Source organism: Asterias amurensis, chromosome 12 (genome assembly GCF_032118995.1).
Source record: "Asterias amurensis chromosome 12, ASM3211899v1".
NCBI classification, from domain to species: domain Eukaryota; kingdom Metazoa; phylum Echinodermata; class Asteroidea; order Forcipulatida; family Asteriidae; genus Asterias; species Asterias amurensis.
Genome location: NC_092659.1, coordinates 7,330,517 through 7,344,782, shown reverse-complemented (window position 1 = coordinate 7,344,782; position 14,266 = coordinate 7,330,517).

The following is a 14,266-nucleotide window of genomic DNA, read 5'->3' as shown; positions in this document are numbered from 1 at the left end:
AATCCAGAGCGTAGCTGAAAGTTTTTAATTGTCCGGCCTATTTTTTTTCAATGACCCCCTTATTGTCGGGTGGAACCCTGACTGCGCCGTGTCTTTGTATACGCTGTATACACGCACAGTGTACGTTAATTTCTAGTGGGTGCCTGCTCGCGCCGTCGCATCTGGCCCCACCTATAAAATCGTCAGAGCTTTAAGTTTGGTACAGAGGAAAGCCCTTGAACATGGCAATCCTGTGGTGGTAAAATTTTGAAGATTGAGCAGGATACTGGGATCGAAATTACCCGTTGTACATTTTGTTTTTCTCTCCAACAGCTCTGTGCGCAAAACTCCCATAGTGGAGGCTGTTGAAATCGTTTCTGAGCAACCCCGCCTACTTGAGGTTTTTCCTATCAAGAAGTGTGCAAGTCGCCCTAAACCTTTAAGAAATGGACGCAGGAATATGCCAGCATGACCAAGGTACAAACTGCATAGCCCTAGCATTTTTGGTTGCAGAGTTAATCCAGAGCGTAGCTGAAAGTTTTTAATTGTCCGGCCTATTTTTTTTCAATGACCCCCTTATTGTCGGGTGGAACCCTGACTGCGCCGTGTCTTTGTATACGCTGTATACACGCACAGTGTACGTTAATTTCTAGTGGGTGCCTGCTCGCGCCGTCGCATCTGGCCCCACCTATAAAATCGTCAGAGCTTTAAGTTTGGTACAGAGGAAAGCCCTTGAACATGGCAATCCTGTGGTGGTAAAATTTTGAAGATTGAGCAGGATACTGGGATCGAAATTACCCGTTGTACATTTTGTTTTTCTCTCCAACAGCTCTGTGCGCAAAACTCCCATAGTGGAGGCTGTTGAAATCGTTTCTGAGCAACCCCGCCTACTTGAGGTTTTTCCTATCAAGAAGTGTGCAAGTCGCCCTAAACCTTTAATAAATGGACGCAGCAATATGCCAGCATGACTAAGGTACAAACTGCATCTCCCTAGCATTTTTGGTTGCAGAGTTATTCCAGAGCGTAGCTGAAAGTTTTTAATTGTCCGCCCTATTTTTTTCAATGACCCCCTTATTGTCGGTTGGAACCCTGACTGCGCCGTGTCTTTGTATACGCTGTATACACGCACAGTGTACGTCAATTTCTAGTGGGTGCCTGCTCGCGCCGTCGCATCTGGCCCCACCTATAAAATCGTCAGAGCTTTAAGTTTGGTACGAGAGGAAAGCCCTTGAACATGGCAATCCTGTGGTGGTAAAATTTTGAAGATTGAGCAGGATACCGGGATCGAAATTACCCGTTGTACATTTTGTTTTTCTCTCCGACAGCTCTGTGCGCAAAACTCCCATAGTGGAGGCTGTTGAAATCGTTTCTGAGCAACCCCGCCTACTTGAGGTTTTTCCTATCAAGAAGTGTGCAAGTCGCCCTAAACCTTTGAGAAATGGACGCAGGAATATGCCAGCATGACTAAGGTACAAACTGCATAGCCCTAGCATTTTTGGTTGCAGAGTTATTCCAGAGCGTAGCTGAAAGTGTTTAATTGTCCGGCCTATTTTTTTCAATGACCCCTTATTGTCGGTTGGAACCCTGACTGCGCCGTGTCTTTGTATACGCTGTATACGCGCACAGTGTACGTCAATTTCTAGTGGGTGCCTGCTCGCGCCGTCGCATCTGGCCCCACCTTAAAAATCGTCAGAGCTTTAAGTTTGGTACGAGAGGAAAGCCCTTGAACATGGCAATCCTGTGGTGGTAAAATTTGGAAGATTGAGCAGGATACTGGGATCGAAATTACCCGTTGTACATTTTGTTTTTCTCTCCGACAGCTCTGTGCGCAAAACTCCCATAGTGGAGGCTGTTGAAATCGTTTCTGAACAACCCCGCCTACTTGAGGTTTTTCTTATCAAGAAGTGTGCAAGTCGCCCTAACCTTTAAAAAATGGACGCAGGAATATGCCAGCATGACTAAGGTACAAACTGCATCTCCCTAGCATTTTTGATTGCAGAGTTATTCCAGAGCGTAGCTGAAAGTTTTTAATTGTCCGGCCTATTTTTTTCAATGACCCCTTATTGTCGGTTGGAGCCCTGACTGCGCCGTGTCTTTGTATACGCTGTGTACACGCACAGCGACGTCAATTTCTAGTGGGTGCCTGCTCGCGCCGTCGCATCTGGCCCCACCTTAAAAATCGTCAGAGCTTTAAGTTTGGTACGAGAGGAAAGCCCTTGAACATGGCAATCCTGTGGTGGTAAAATTTTGAAGATTGAGCAGGATACCGGGATCGAAATTACCCGTTGTACATTTTGTTTTTCTCTCCGACAGCTCTGTGCGCAAAACTCCCATAGTGGAGGCGGTTGAAATCGTTTCTGAGCAACCCCGCCTACTTGAGGTTTTTCCTATCAAGAAGTGTGCAAGTCGCCCTAAACCTTTAATAAATGGACGCAGGAATATGCCAGCATGACTAAGGTACAAACTGCATCTCCCTAGCATTTTTGGTTGCAGAGTTATTCCAGAGCGTAGCTGAAAGTTTTTAAATGTCCGGCCTATTTTTTTCAATGACCCCCTTATGTCGCTTGGAACCCTGACTGCGCCGTGTCTTTGTATACGCTGTATACACGCACAGTGTACGTTAATTTCTAGTGGGTGCCTGCTCGCGCCGTCGCGTCTGGCCCCAGCATAAAAATCGTCAGAGCTTTAAGTTTGGTACGAGAGGAAAGCCCTTGAACATGGCAATCCTGTGGTGGTAAAATTTTGAAGATTGAGCAGGATACTGGGATCGAAATTACCCGTTGTACATTTTGTTTTTCTCTCCGACAGCTCTGTGCGCAAAACTCCCATAGTGGAGGCTGTTGAAACCGTTTCTGAGCAACCCCGCCTACTTGAGGTTTTTCCTATCAAGAAGTGTGCAAGTCGCCCTAAACCTTTAAGAAATGGACGCAGGAATATGCCAGCATGACTAAGGTACAAACTGCTTCTCCCTAGCATTTTTGATTGCAGAGTTATTCCAGAGCGTAGCTGAAAGTTTTTAATTGTCCGGCCTATTTTTTTTAAAGACCCCTTCTTGTCGGTTGGAGCAATGACTGCGCCGTGTCTTTGTATACGCTGTATACACGCACAGCGACGTCAATTTCTAGTGGGTGCCTGCTCGCGCCGTCGCATCTGGCCCCGCCTTAAAAATCGTCAGAGCTTTAAGTTTGGTACGAGAGGAAAGCCCTTGAACATGGCAATCCTTTGGTGGTAAAATTTTGAAGATTGAGCAGGATACTGGGATCGAAATTACCCGTTGTACATTTTGTTTTTCTCTCCGACAGCTCTGTGCGCAAAACTCCCATAGTGGAGGCTGTTGAAATCGTTTCTGAGCAACCCCGCCTACTTGAGGTTTTTCCTATCAAGAAGTGTGCAAGTCGCCCTAAACCTTTAAAAAATGGACGCAGGAATATGCCAGCATGACTAAGGTACAAACTGCATCTCCCTAGCATTTTTGGTTGCAGAGTTATTCTAGAGCGTAGCTGAAAGTTTTTAATTGTCCGGCCTATTTTTTTCAATGACCCCTTATTGTCGGTTGGAACCCTGACTGCGCCGTGTCTTTGTATACGCACAGTGTACGTCAATTTCTAGTGGGTGCCTGCTCGCGCCGTCGCATCTGGCCCCACCTATAAAATCGTCAGAGCTTTAAGTTTGGTACGAGAGGAAAGCCCTTGAACATAGCAATCCTGTGGTGGTACGTTTTTGAAGATTGAGCAGGATACTGGGATCGAAATTACCCGTTGTACATTTTGTTTTTCTCTCCGACAGCTCTGTGCCCAAAACTCCCATAGTGGAGGCTGTTGAAACCGTTTCTGAGCAACCCCGCCTACTTGAGGTTTTTCCTATCAAGAAGTGTGCAAGTCGCCCTAAACCTTTAAGAAATGGACGCAGGAATATGCCAGCATGACTAAGGTACAAACTGCATAGCCCTAGCATTTTTGGTTGCAGAGTTAATCCAGAGCGTAGCTGAAAGTTTTTAATTGTCCGGCCTATTTTTTTTCAATGACCCCCTTATTGTCGGGTGGAACCCTGACTGCGCCGTGTCTTTGTATACGCTGTATACACGCACAGTGTACGTTAATTTCTAGTGGGTGCCTGCTCGCGCCGTCGCATCTGGCCCCACCTATAAAATCGTCAGAGCTTTAAGTTTGGTACAGAGGAAAGCCCTTGAACATGGCAATCCTGTGGTGGTAAAATTTTGAAGATTGAGCAGGATACTGGGATCGAAATTACCCGTTGTACATTTTGTTTTTCACTCCAACAGCTCTGTGCGCAAAACTCCCATAGTGGAGGCTGTTGAAATCGTTTCTGAGCAACCCCGCCTACTTGAGGTTTTTCCTATCAAGAAGTGTGCAAGTCGCCCTAAACCTTTAAGAAATGGACGCAGGAATATGCCAGCATGACCAAGGTACAAACTGCATAGCCCTAGCATTTTTGGTTGCAGAGTTAATCCAGAGCGTAGCTGAAAGTTTTTAATTGTCCGGCCTATTTTTTTTCAATGACCCCCTTATTGTCGGGTGGAACCCTGACTGCGCCGTGTCTTTGTATACGCTGTATACACGCACAGTGTACGTTAATTTCTAGTGGGTGCCTGCTCGCGCCGTCGCATCTGGCCCCACCTATAAAATCGTCAGAGCTTTAAGTTTGGTACAGAGGAAAGCCCTTGAACATGGCAATCCTGTGGTGGTAAAATTTTGAAGATTGAGCAGGATACTGGGATCGAAATTACCCGTTGTACATTTTGTTTTTCTCTCCAACAGCTCTGTGCGCAAAACTCCCATAGTGGAGGCTGTTGAAATCGTTTCTGAGCAACCCCGCCTACTTGAGGTTTTTCCTATCAAGAAGTGTGCAAGTCGCCCTAAACCTTTAATAAATGGACGCAGCAATATGCCAGCCTGACTAAGGTACAAACTGCATCTCCCTAGCATTTTTGGTTGCAGAGTTATTCCAGAGCGTAGCTGAAAGTTTTTAATTGTCCGCCCTATTTTTTTCAATGACCCCCTTATTGTCGGTTGGAACCCTGACTGCGCCGTGTCTTTGTTTACGCTGTATACACGCACAGTGTACGTCAATTTCTAGTGGGTGCCTGCTCGCGCCGTCGCATCTGGCCCCACCTATAAAATCGTCAGAGCTTTAAGTTTGGTACGAGAGGAAAGCCCTTGAACATGGCAATCCTGTGGTGGTACGTTTTTGAAGATTGAGCAGGATACCGGGATCGAAATTACCCGTTGTACATTTTGTTTTTCTCTCCGACAGCTCTGTGCGCAAAACTCCCATAGTGGAGGCTGTTGAAATCGTTTCTGAGCAACCCCGCCTACTTGAGGTTTTTCCTATCAAGAAGTGTGCAAGTCGCCCTAAACCTTTAAGAAATGGACGCAGGAATATGCCAGCATGACTAAGGTACAAACTGCATAGCCCTAGCATTTTTGGTTGCAGAGTTATTCCAGAGCGTAGCTGAAAGTGTTTAATTGTCCGGCCTATTTTTTTCAATGACCCCTTATTGTCGGTTGGAACCCTGACTGCGCCGTGTCTTTGTATACGCTGTATACGCGCACAGTGTACGTCAATTTCTAGTGGGTGCCTGCTCGCGCCGTCGCATCTGGCCCCACCTTAAAAATCGTCAGAGCTTTAAGTTTGGTACGAGAGGAAAGCCCTTGAACATGGCAATCCTGTGGTGGTAAAATTTTGAAGATTGAGCAGGATACTGGGATCGAAATTACCCGTTGTACATTTTGTTTTTCTCTCCGACAGCTCTGTGCGCAAAACTCCCAAAGTGGAGGCTGTTGAAATCGTTTCTGAACAACCCCGCCTACTTGAGGTTTTTCTTATCAAGAAGTGTGCAAGTCGCCCTAAACCTTTAATAAATGGACGCAGGAATATGCCAGCATGACTAAGGTACAAACTGCATCTCCCTAGCATTTTTGGTTGCAGAGTTATTCCAGAGCGTAGCTGAAAGTTTTTAAATGTCCGGCCTATTTTTTTCAATGACCCCCTTATGTCGCTTGGAACCCTGACTGCGCCGTGTCTTTGTATACGCTGTATACACGCACAGTGTACGTTAATTTCTAGTTGGTGCCTGCTCGCGCCGTCGCGTCTGGCCCCAGCATAAAAATCGTCAGAGCTTTCAATTTGGTACGAGAGGAAAGCCCTTGAACATGGAAATCCTGTGGTGGTAAAATTTTGAAGATTGAGCAGGATACTGGGATCGAAATTACCCGTTGTACATTTTGTTTTTCTCTCCGACAGCTCTGTGCGCAAAACTCCCATAGTGGAGGCTGTTGAAACCGTTTCTGAGCAACCCCGCCTACTTGAGGTTTTTCCTATCAAGAAGTGTGCAAGTCGCCCTAAACCTTTAAGAAATGGACACAGGAATATGCCAGCATGACTAAGGTACAAACTGCACATCCCTAGCATTTTTGATTGCAGAGTTATTCCAGAGCGTAGCTGAAAGTTTTTAATTGTCCGGCCTATTATTTTTAAAGACCCCTTATTGTCGGTTGGAGCCCTGACTGCGCCGTGTCTTTGTATACGCTGTATACACGCACAGCGACGTCAATTTCTAGTGGGTGCCTGCTCGCGCCGTCGCATCTGGCCCCGCCTTAAAAATCGTCAGAGCTTTAAGTTTGGTACGAGAGGAAAGCCCTTGAACATGGCAATCCTGTGGTGGTAAAATTTTGAAGATTGAGCAGGATACTGGGATCGAAATTACCCGTTGTACATTTTGTTTTTCTCTCCGACAGCTCTGTGCGCAAAACTCCCATAGTGGAGGCTGTTGAAATCGTTTCTGAGCAACCCCGCCTACTTGAGGTTTTTCCTATCAAGAAGTGTGCAAGTCGCCCTAAACCTTTAAAAAATGGACGAGGAATATGCCAGCATGACTAAGGTACAAACTGCATCTCCCTAGCATTTTTGGTTGCAGAGTTATTCTAGAGCGTAGCTGAAAGTTTTTAATTGTCCGGCCTATTTTTTTCAATGACCCCTTATTGTCGGTTGGAACCCTGACTGCGCCGTGTCTTTGTATACGCACAGTGTACGTCAATTTCTAGTGGGTGCCTGCTCGCGCCGTCGCATCTGGCCCCACCTTAAAAATCGTCACAGCTTTAAGTTTGGTACGAGAGGAAAGCCCTTGAACATAGCAATCCTGTGGTGGTAAAATTTTGAAGATTGAGCAGGATACTGGGATCGAAATTACCCGTTGTACATTTTGTTTTTCTCTCCGACAGCTCTGTGCGCAAAACTCCCATAGTGGAGGCTGTTGAAACCGTTTCTGAGCAACCCCGCCTACTTGAGGTTTTTCCTATCAAGAAGTGTGCAAGTCGCCCTAAACCTTTAAGAAATGGACGCAGGAATATGCCAGCATGACTAAGGTACAAACTGCATCTCCCTAGCATTTTTGATTGCAGAGTTATTCCAGAGCGTAGCTGAAAGTTTTTAATTGTCCGGCCTATTTTTTTTAAAGACCCCTTATTGTCGGTTGGAGCCCTGACTGCGCCGTGTCTTTGTATACGCTGTGTACACGCACAGCGACGTCAATTTCTAGTGGGTGCCTGCTCGCGCCGTCGCATCTGGCCCCGCCTTAAAAATCGTCAGAGCTTTAAGTTTGGTACGAGAGGAAAGCCCTTGAACATGGCAATCCTGTGGTGGTAAAAGTTTGAAGATTGAGCAGGATACTGGGATCGAAATTACCCGTTGTACATTTTGTTTTTCTCTCCAACAGCTCTGTGCGCAAAACTCCCATAGTGGAGGCTGTTGAAATCGTTTCTGAGCAACCCCGCCTACTTGAGGTTTTTCCTATCAAGAAGTGTGCAAGTCGCCCTAAACCTTTAAGAAATGGACGCAGGAATATGCCAGCATGACCAAGGTACAAACTGCATAGCCCTAGCATTTTTGGTTGCAGAGTTAATCCAGAGCGTAGCTGAAAGTTTTTAATTGTCCGGCCTATTTTTTTTCAATGACCCCCTTATTGTCGGGTGGAACCCTGACTGCGCCGTGTCTTTGTATACGCTGTATACACGCACAGTGTACGTTAATTTCTAGTGGGTGCCTGCTCGCGCCGTCGCATCTGGCCCCACCTATAAAATCGTCAGAGCTTTAAGTTTGGTACAGAGGAAAGCCCTTGAACATGGCAATCCTGTGGTGGTAAAATTTTGAAGATTGAGCAGGATACTGGGATCGAAATTACCCGTTGTACATTTTGTTTTTCTCTCCAACAGCTCTGTGCGCAAAACTCCCATAGTGGAGGCTGTTGAAATCGTTTCTGAGCAACCCCGCCTACTTGAGGTTTTTCCTATCAAGAAGTGTGCAAGTCGCCCTAAACCTTTAATAAATGGACGCAGCAATATGCCAGCATGACTAAGGTACAAACTGCATCTCCCTAGCATTTTCGGTTGCAGAGTTATTCCAGAGCGTAGCTGAAAGTTTTTAATTGTCCGCCCTATTTTTTTCAATGACCCCCTTATTGTCGGTTGGAACCCTGACTGCGCCGTGTCTTTGTATACGCTGTATACACGCACAGTGTACGTCAATTTCTAGTGGGTGCCTGCTCGCGCCGTCGCATCTGGCCCCACCTATAAAATCGTCAGAGCTTTAAGTTTGGTACGAGAGGAAAGCCCTTGAACATGGCAATCCTGTGGTGGTAAAATTTTGAAGATTGAGCAGGATACCGGGATCGAAATTACCCGTTGTACATTTTGTTTTTCTCTCCGACAGCTCTGTGCGCAAAACTCCCATAGTGGAGGCTGTTGAAATCGTTTCTGAGCAACCCCGCCTACTTGAGGTTTTTCCTATCAAGAAGTGTGCAAGTCGCCCTAAACCTTTGAGAAATGGACGCAGGAATATGCCAGCATGACTAAGGTACAAACTGCATAGCCCTAGCATTTTTGGTTGCAGAGTTATTCCAGAGCGTAGCTGAAAGTGTTTAATTGTCCGGCCTATTTTTTTCAATGACCCCTTATTGTCGGTTGGAACCCTGACTGCGCCGTGTCTTTGTATACGCTGTATACGCGCACAGTGTACGTCAATTTCTAGTGGGTGCCTGCTCGCGCCGTCGCATCTGGCCCCACCTTAAAAATTGTCAGAGCTTTAAGTTTGGTACGAGAGGAAAGCCCTTGAACATGGCAATCCTGTGGTGGTAAAATTTTGAAGATTGAGCAGGATACTGGGATCGAAATTACCCGTTGTACATTTTGTTTTTCTCTCCGACAGCTCTGTGCGCAAAACTCCCATAGTGGAGGCTGTTGAAATCGTTTCTGAACAACCCCGCCTACTTTAGGTTTTTCTTATCAAGAAGTGTGCAAGTCGCCCTAACCTTTAAAAAATGGACGCAGGAATATGCCAGCATGACTAAGGTACAAACTGCATCTCCCTAGCATTTTTGATTGCAGAGTTATTCCAGAGCGTAGCTGAAAGTTTTTAATTGTCCGGCCTATTTTTTTCAATGACCCCTTATTGTCGGTTGGAGCCCTGACTGCGCCGTGTCTTTGTATACGCTGTGTACACGCACAGCGACGTCAATTTCTAGTGGGTGCCTGCTCGCGCCGTCGCATCTGGCCCCACCTTAAAAATCGTCAGAGCTTTAAGTTTGGTACGAGAGGAAAGCCCTTGAACATGGCAATCCTGTGGTGGTAAAATTTTGAAGATTGAGCAGGATACCGGGATCGAAATTACCCGTTGTACATTTTGTTTTTCTCTCCGACAGCTCTGTGCGCAAAACTCCCATAGTGGAGGCGGTTGAAATCGTTTCTGAGCAACCCCGCCTACTTGAGGTTTTTCCTATCAAGAAGTGTGCAAGTCGCCCTAAACCTTTAAAAAATGGACGCAGGAATATGCCAGCATGACTAATGTACAAACTGCATAGCCCTAGCATTTTTGGTTGCAGAGTTATTCCAGAGCGTAGCTGAAAGTTTTTAATTGTCCGGCCTATTTTTTTCAATGACCCCCTTATTGTCGGTTGGAACCCTGACTGCGCCGTTTCTTTGTATACGCTGTACACACGCACAGTGTACGTTAATTTCTAGTGGGTGCCTGCTCGAGCCGTCGCATCTTGCCCCACCTTACAAATCGTCAGAGCTTTCAATTTGGTACGAGAGGAAAGCCCTTGAACATGGCAATCCTGTGGTGGTAAAATTTTGAAGATTGAGCAGGATACTGGGATCGAAATTACCCGTTGTACATTTTGTTTTTCTCTCCGACAGCTCTGTGCGCAAAACTCCCATAGTGGAGGCTGTTGAAATCGTTTCTGAACAACCCCGCCAACTTGAGGTTTTTCTTATCAAGAAGTGTGCAAGTCGCCCTAAACCTGTAAAAAATGGACGCAGAAATATGCCAGCATGACTAAGGTACAAACTGCATCTCCCTAGCATTTTTGATTGCAGAGTTATTCCAGAGCGTAGCTTAAAGTTTTTAATTGTCCGGCCTTTTTTTTCAATGACCCCTTATTGTCGGTTGGAACCCTGACTGCGCCGTGTCTTTGTATACGCTGTATACACGCACAGTGTACGTCAATTTCTAGTGGGTGCCTGCTCGCGCCGTCGCATCTGGCTCCGCCTTAAAAATCGTCAGAGCTTTAAGTTTGGTACAGAGGAAAGCCCTTGAACATGGCAATCCTGTGGTGGTAAAATTTTGAAGATTGAGCAGGATACTGGGATCGAAATTAGCCGTTGTACATTTTGTTTTTCTCTCCGACAGCTCTGTGCGCAAAACTCCCATAGTGGAGGCTGTTGAAATCGTTTCTGAACAACCCCGCCTACTTGAGGTTTTTCTTATCAAGAAGTGTGCAAGTCGCCCTAACCTTTAAAAAATGGACGCAGGAATATGCCAGCATGACTAAGGTACAAACTGCATCTCCCTAGCATTTTTGGTTGCAGAGTTATTCCAGAGCGTAGCTGAAAGTTTTTAATTGTCCGGCCTATTTTTTTCAATGACCCCTTATTGTCGGTTGGAGCCCTGACTGCGCCGTGTCTTTGTATACGCTGTGTACACGCACAGCGACGTCAATTTCTAGTGGGTGCCTGCTCGCGCCGTCGCATCTGGCCCCACCTTAAAAATCGTCAGAGCTTTAAGTTTGGTACGAGAGGAAAGCCCTTGAACATGGCAATCCTGTGGTGGTAAAATTTTGAAGATTGAGCAGGATACCGGGATCGAAATTACCCGTTGTACATTTTGTTTTTCTCTCCGACAGCTCTGTGCGCAAAACTCCCATAGTGGAGGCGGTTGAAATCGTTTCTGAGCAACCCCGCCTACTTGAGGTTTTTCCTATCAAGAAGTGTGCAAGTCGCCCTAAACCTTTAAAAAATGGACGCAGGAATATGCCAGCATGACTAATGTACAAACTGCATAGCCCTAGCATTTTTGGTTGCAGAGTTATTCCAGAGCGTAGCTGAAAGTTTTTAATTGTCCGGCCTATTTTTTTCAATGACCCCCTTATTGTCGGTTGGAACCCTGACTGCGCCGTTTCTTTGTATACGCTGTACACACGCACAGTGTACGTTAATTTCTAGTGGGTGCCTGCTCGAGCCGTCGCATCTTGCCCCACCTTACAAATCGTCAGAGCTTTCAATTTGGTACGAGAGGAAAGCCCTTGAACATGGCAATCCTGTGGTGGTAAAATTTTGAAGATTGAGCAGGATACTGGGATCGAAATTACCCGTTGTACATTTTGTTTTTCTCTCCGACAGCTCTGTGCGCAAAACTCCCATAGTGGAGGCTGTTGAAATCGTTTCTGAACAACCCCGCCAACTTGAGGTTTTTCTTATCAAGAAGTGTGCAAGTCGCCCTAAACCTGTAAAAAATGGACGCAGAAATATGCCAGCATGACTAAGGTACAAACTGCATCTCCCTAGCATTTTTGATTGCAGAGTTATTCCAGAGCGTAGCTTAAAGTTTGTAATTGTCCGGCCTTTTTTTTCAATGACCCCTTATTGTCGGTTGGAACCCTGACTGCGCCGTGTCTTTGTATACGCTGTATACACGCACAGTGTACGTCAATTTCTAGTGGGTGCCTGTTCGCGCCGTCGCATCTGGCTCCGCCTTAAAAATCGTCAGAGCTTTAAGTTTAGTACAGAGGAAAGCCCTTGAACATGGCAATCCTGTGGTGGTAAAATTTTGAAGATTGAGCAGGATACTGGGATCGAAATTAGCCGTTGTACATTTTGTTTTTCTCTCCGACAGCTCTGTGCGCAAAACTCCCATAGTGGAGGCTGTTGAAATCGTTTCTGAGCAACCCCGCCTACTTGAGGTTTTTCCTATCAAGAAGTGTGCAAGTCGCCCTAAACCTTTAAAAAATGGACGCAGGAATATGCCAGCATGACTAAGGTACGAACTGCATCTCCCTAGCATTTTTGGTTGCAGAGTTATTCCAGAGCGTAGCTGAAAGTTTTTAATTGTCCGGCCTATTTTTTTCAATGACCCCCTTATTGTCGGTTGGAACCCTGACTGCGCCGTGTCTTTGTATACGCTGTATACACGCACAGTGTACGTCAATTTCTAGTGGGTGCCTGCTCGCGCCGTCGCATCTGGCCCCACCTATAAAATCGTCAGAGCTTTAAGTTTGGTACGAGAGGAAAGCCCTTGAACATGGCAATCCTGTGGTGGTAAAATTTTGAAGTTTGAGCAGGATACCGGGATCGAAATTACCCGTTGTACATTTTGTTTTTCTCTCCGACAGCTCTGTGCCCAAAACTCCCATAGTGGAGGCTGTTGAAACCGTTTCTGAGCAACCCCGCCTACTTGAGGTTTTTCCTATCAAGAAGTGTGCAAGTCGCCCTAAACCTTTAAAAAATGGACGCAGGAATATGCCAGCATGAGCATGACTAAGGTACAAACTGCATCTCCCTAGCATTTTTGGTTGCAGAGTTATTCCAGAGCGTAGCTGAAAGTTTTTAATTGTCCGGCCTATTTTTTTCAATGACCCCTTATTGTCGGTTGGAACCCTGACTGCGCCGTGTCTTTGTATACACTGTTTACGCGCACAGTGTACGTCAATTTCTAGTGGGTGCCTGCTCGCGCCGTCGCATCTGGCCCCACCTTTAAAAATCGTCACAGCTTTAAGTTTGGTACGAGAGGAAAGCCCTTGAACATAGCAATCCTGTGGTGGTAAAATTTTGAAGATTGAGCAGGATACTGGGATCGAAATTACCCGTTGTACATTTTGTTTTTCTCTCCGACAGCTCTGTGCGCAAAACTCCCATAGTGGAGGCTGTTGAAATCGTTTCTAAACAACCCCGCCTACTTGAGGTTTTTCCTATCAAGAAGTGTGCAAGTCGCCCTAAACCTTTAAGAAATGGACGCAGGAATATGCCAGCATGACTAAGGTACAAACTGCATAGCCCTAGCATTTTTGGTTGCAGAGTTATTCTAGAGCGTAGCTGAAAGTTTTTAATTATCCGGCCTTTTTTTTTCAATGACCCCCTTATTGTCGGTTGGAACCCTGACTGCGCCGTGTCTTTGTATACGCTGTATACACGCACAGTGTACGTTAATTTCTAGTGGGTGCCTGCTCGCGCCGTCGCTTCTGGCCCCACCTTAAAAATCGTCATAGCTTTAAGTTTGGTACGAGAGGAAAGCCCTTGAACATGGCAATCCTGTGGTGGTAAACTTTTGAAGTTTGAGCAGGATACCGGGATCGAAATTACCCGTTGTACATTTTGTTTTTCTCTCCGACAGCTCTGTGCGCAAAACTCCCATAGTGGAGGCTGTTGAAATCGTTTCTGAGCAACCCCGCCTACTTGAGGTTTTTCCTATCAAGAAGTGTGCAAGTCGCCCTAAACCTTTAAGAAATGGACGCAGGAATATGCCAGCATGACTAAGGTACAAACTGCATAGCCCTAGCATTTTTGGTTGCAGAGTTATTCCAGAGCGTAGCTGAAAGTTTTTAATTATCCGGCCTATTTTTTTCAATGACCCCCTTATTGTCGGTTGGAACCCTGACTGCGCCGTGTCTTTGTATACGCTGTATACACGCACAGTGTACGTTAATTTCTAGTGGGTGCCTGCTCGCGCCGTCGCTTCTGGCCCCACCTTAAAAATCGTCATAGCTTTAAGTTTGGTACGAGAGGAAAGCCCTTGAACATGGCAATCCTGTGGTGGTAAAATTTTGAAGTTTGAGCAGGATACCGGGATCGAAATTACCCGTTGTACATTTTGTTTTTCTCTCCGACAGCTCTGTGCGCAAAACTCCCATAGTGGAGGCTGTTGAAACCGTTTCTGAGCAACCCCGCCTTCTTGAGGTTTTTCCTATCAAGAAGTGTGCAAGTCGCCCTAAACCTTTAAG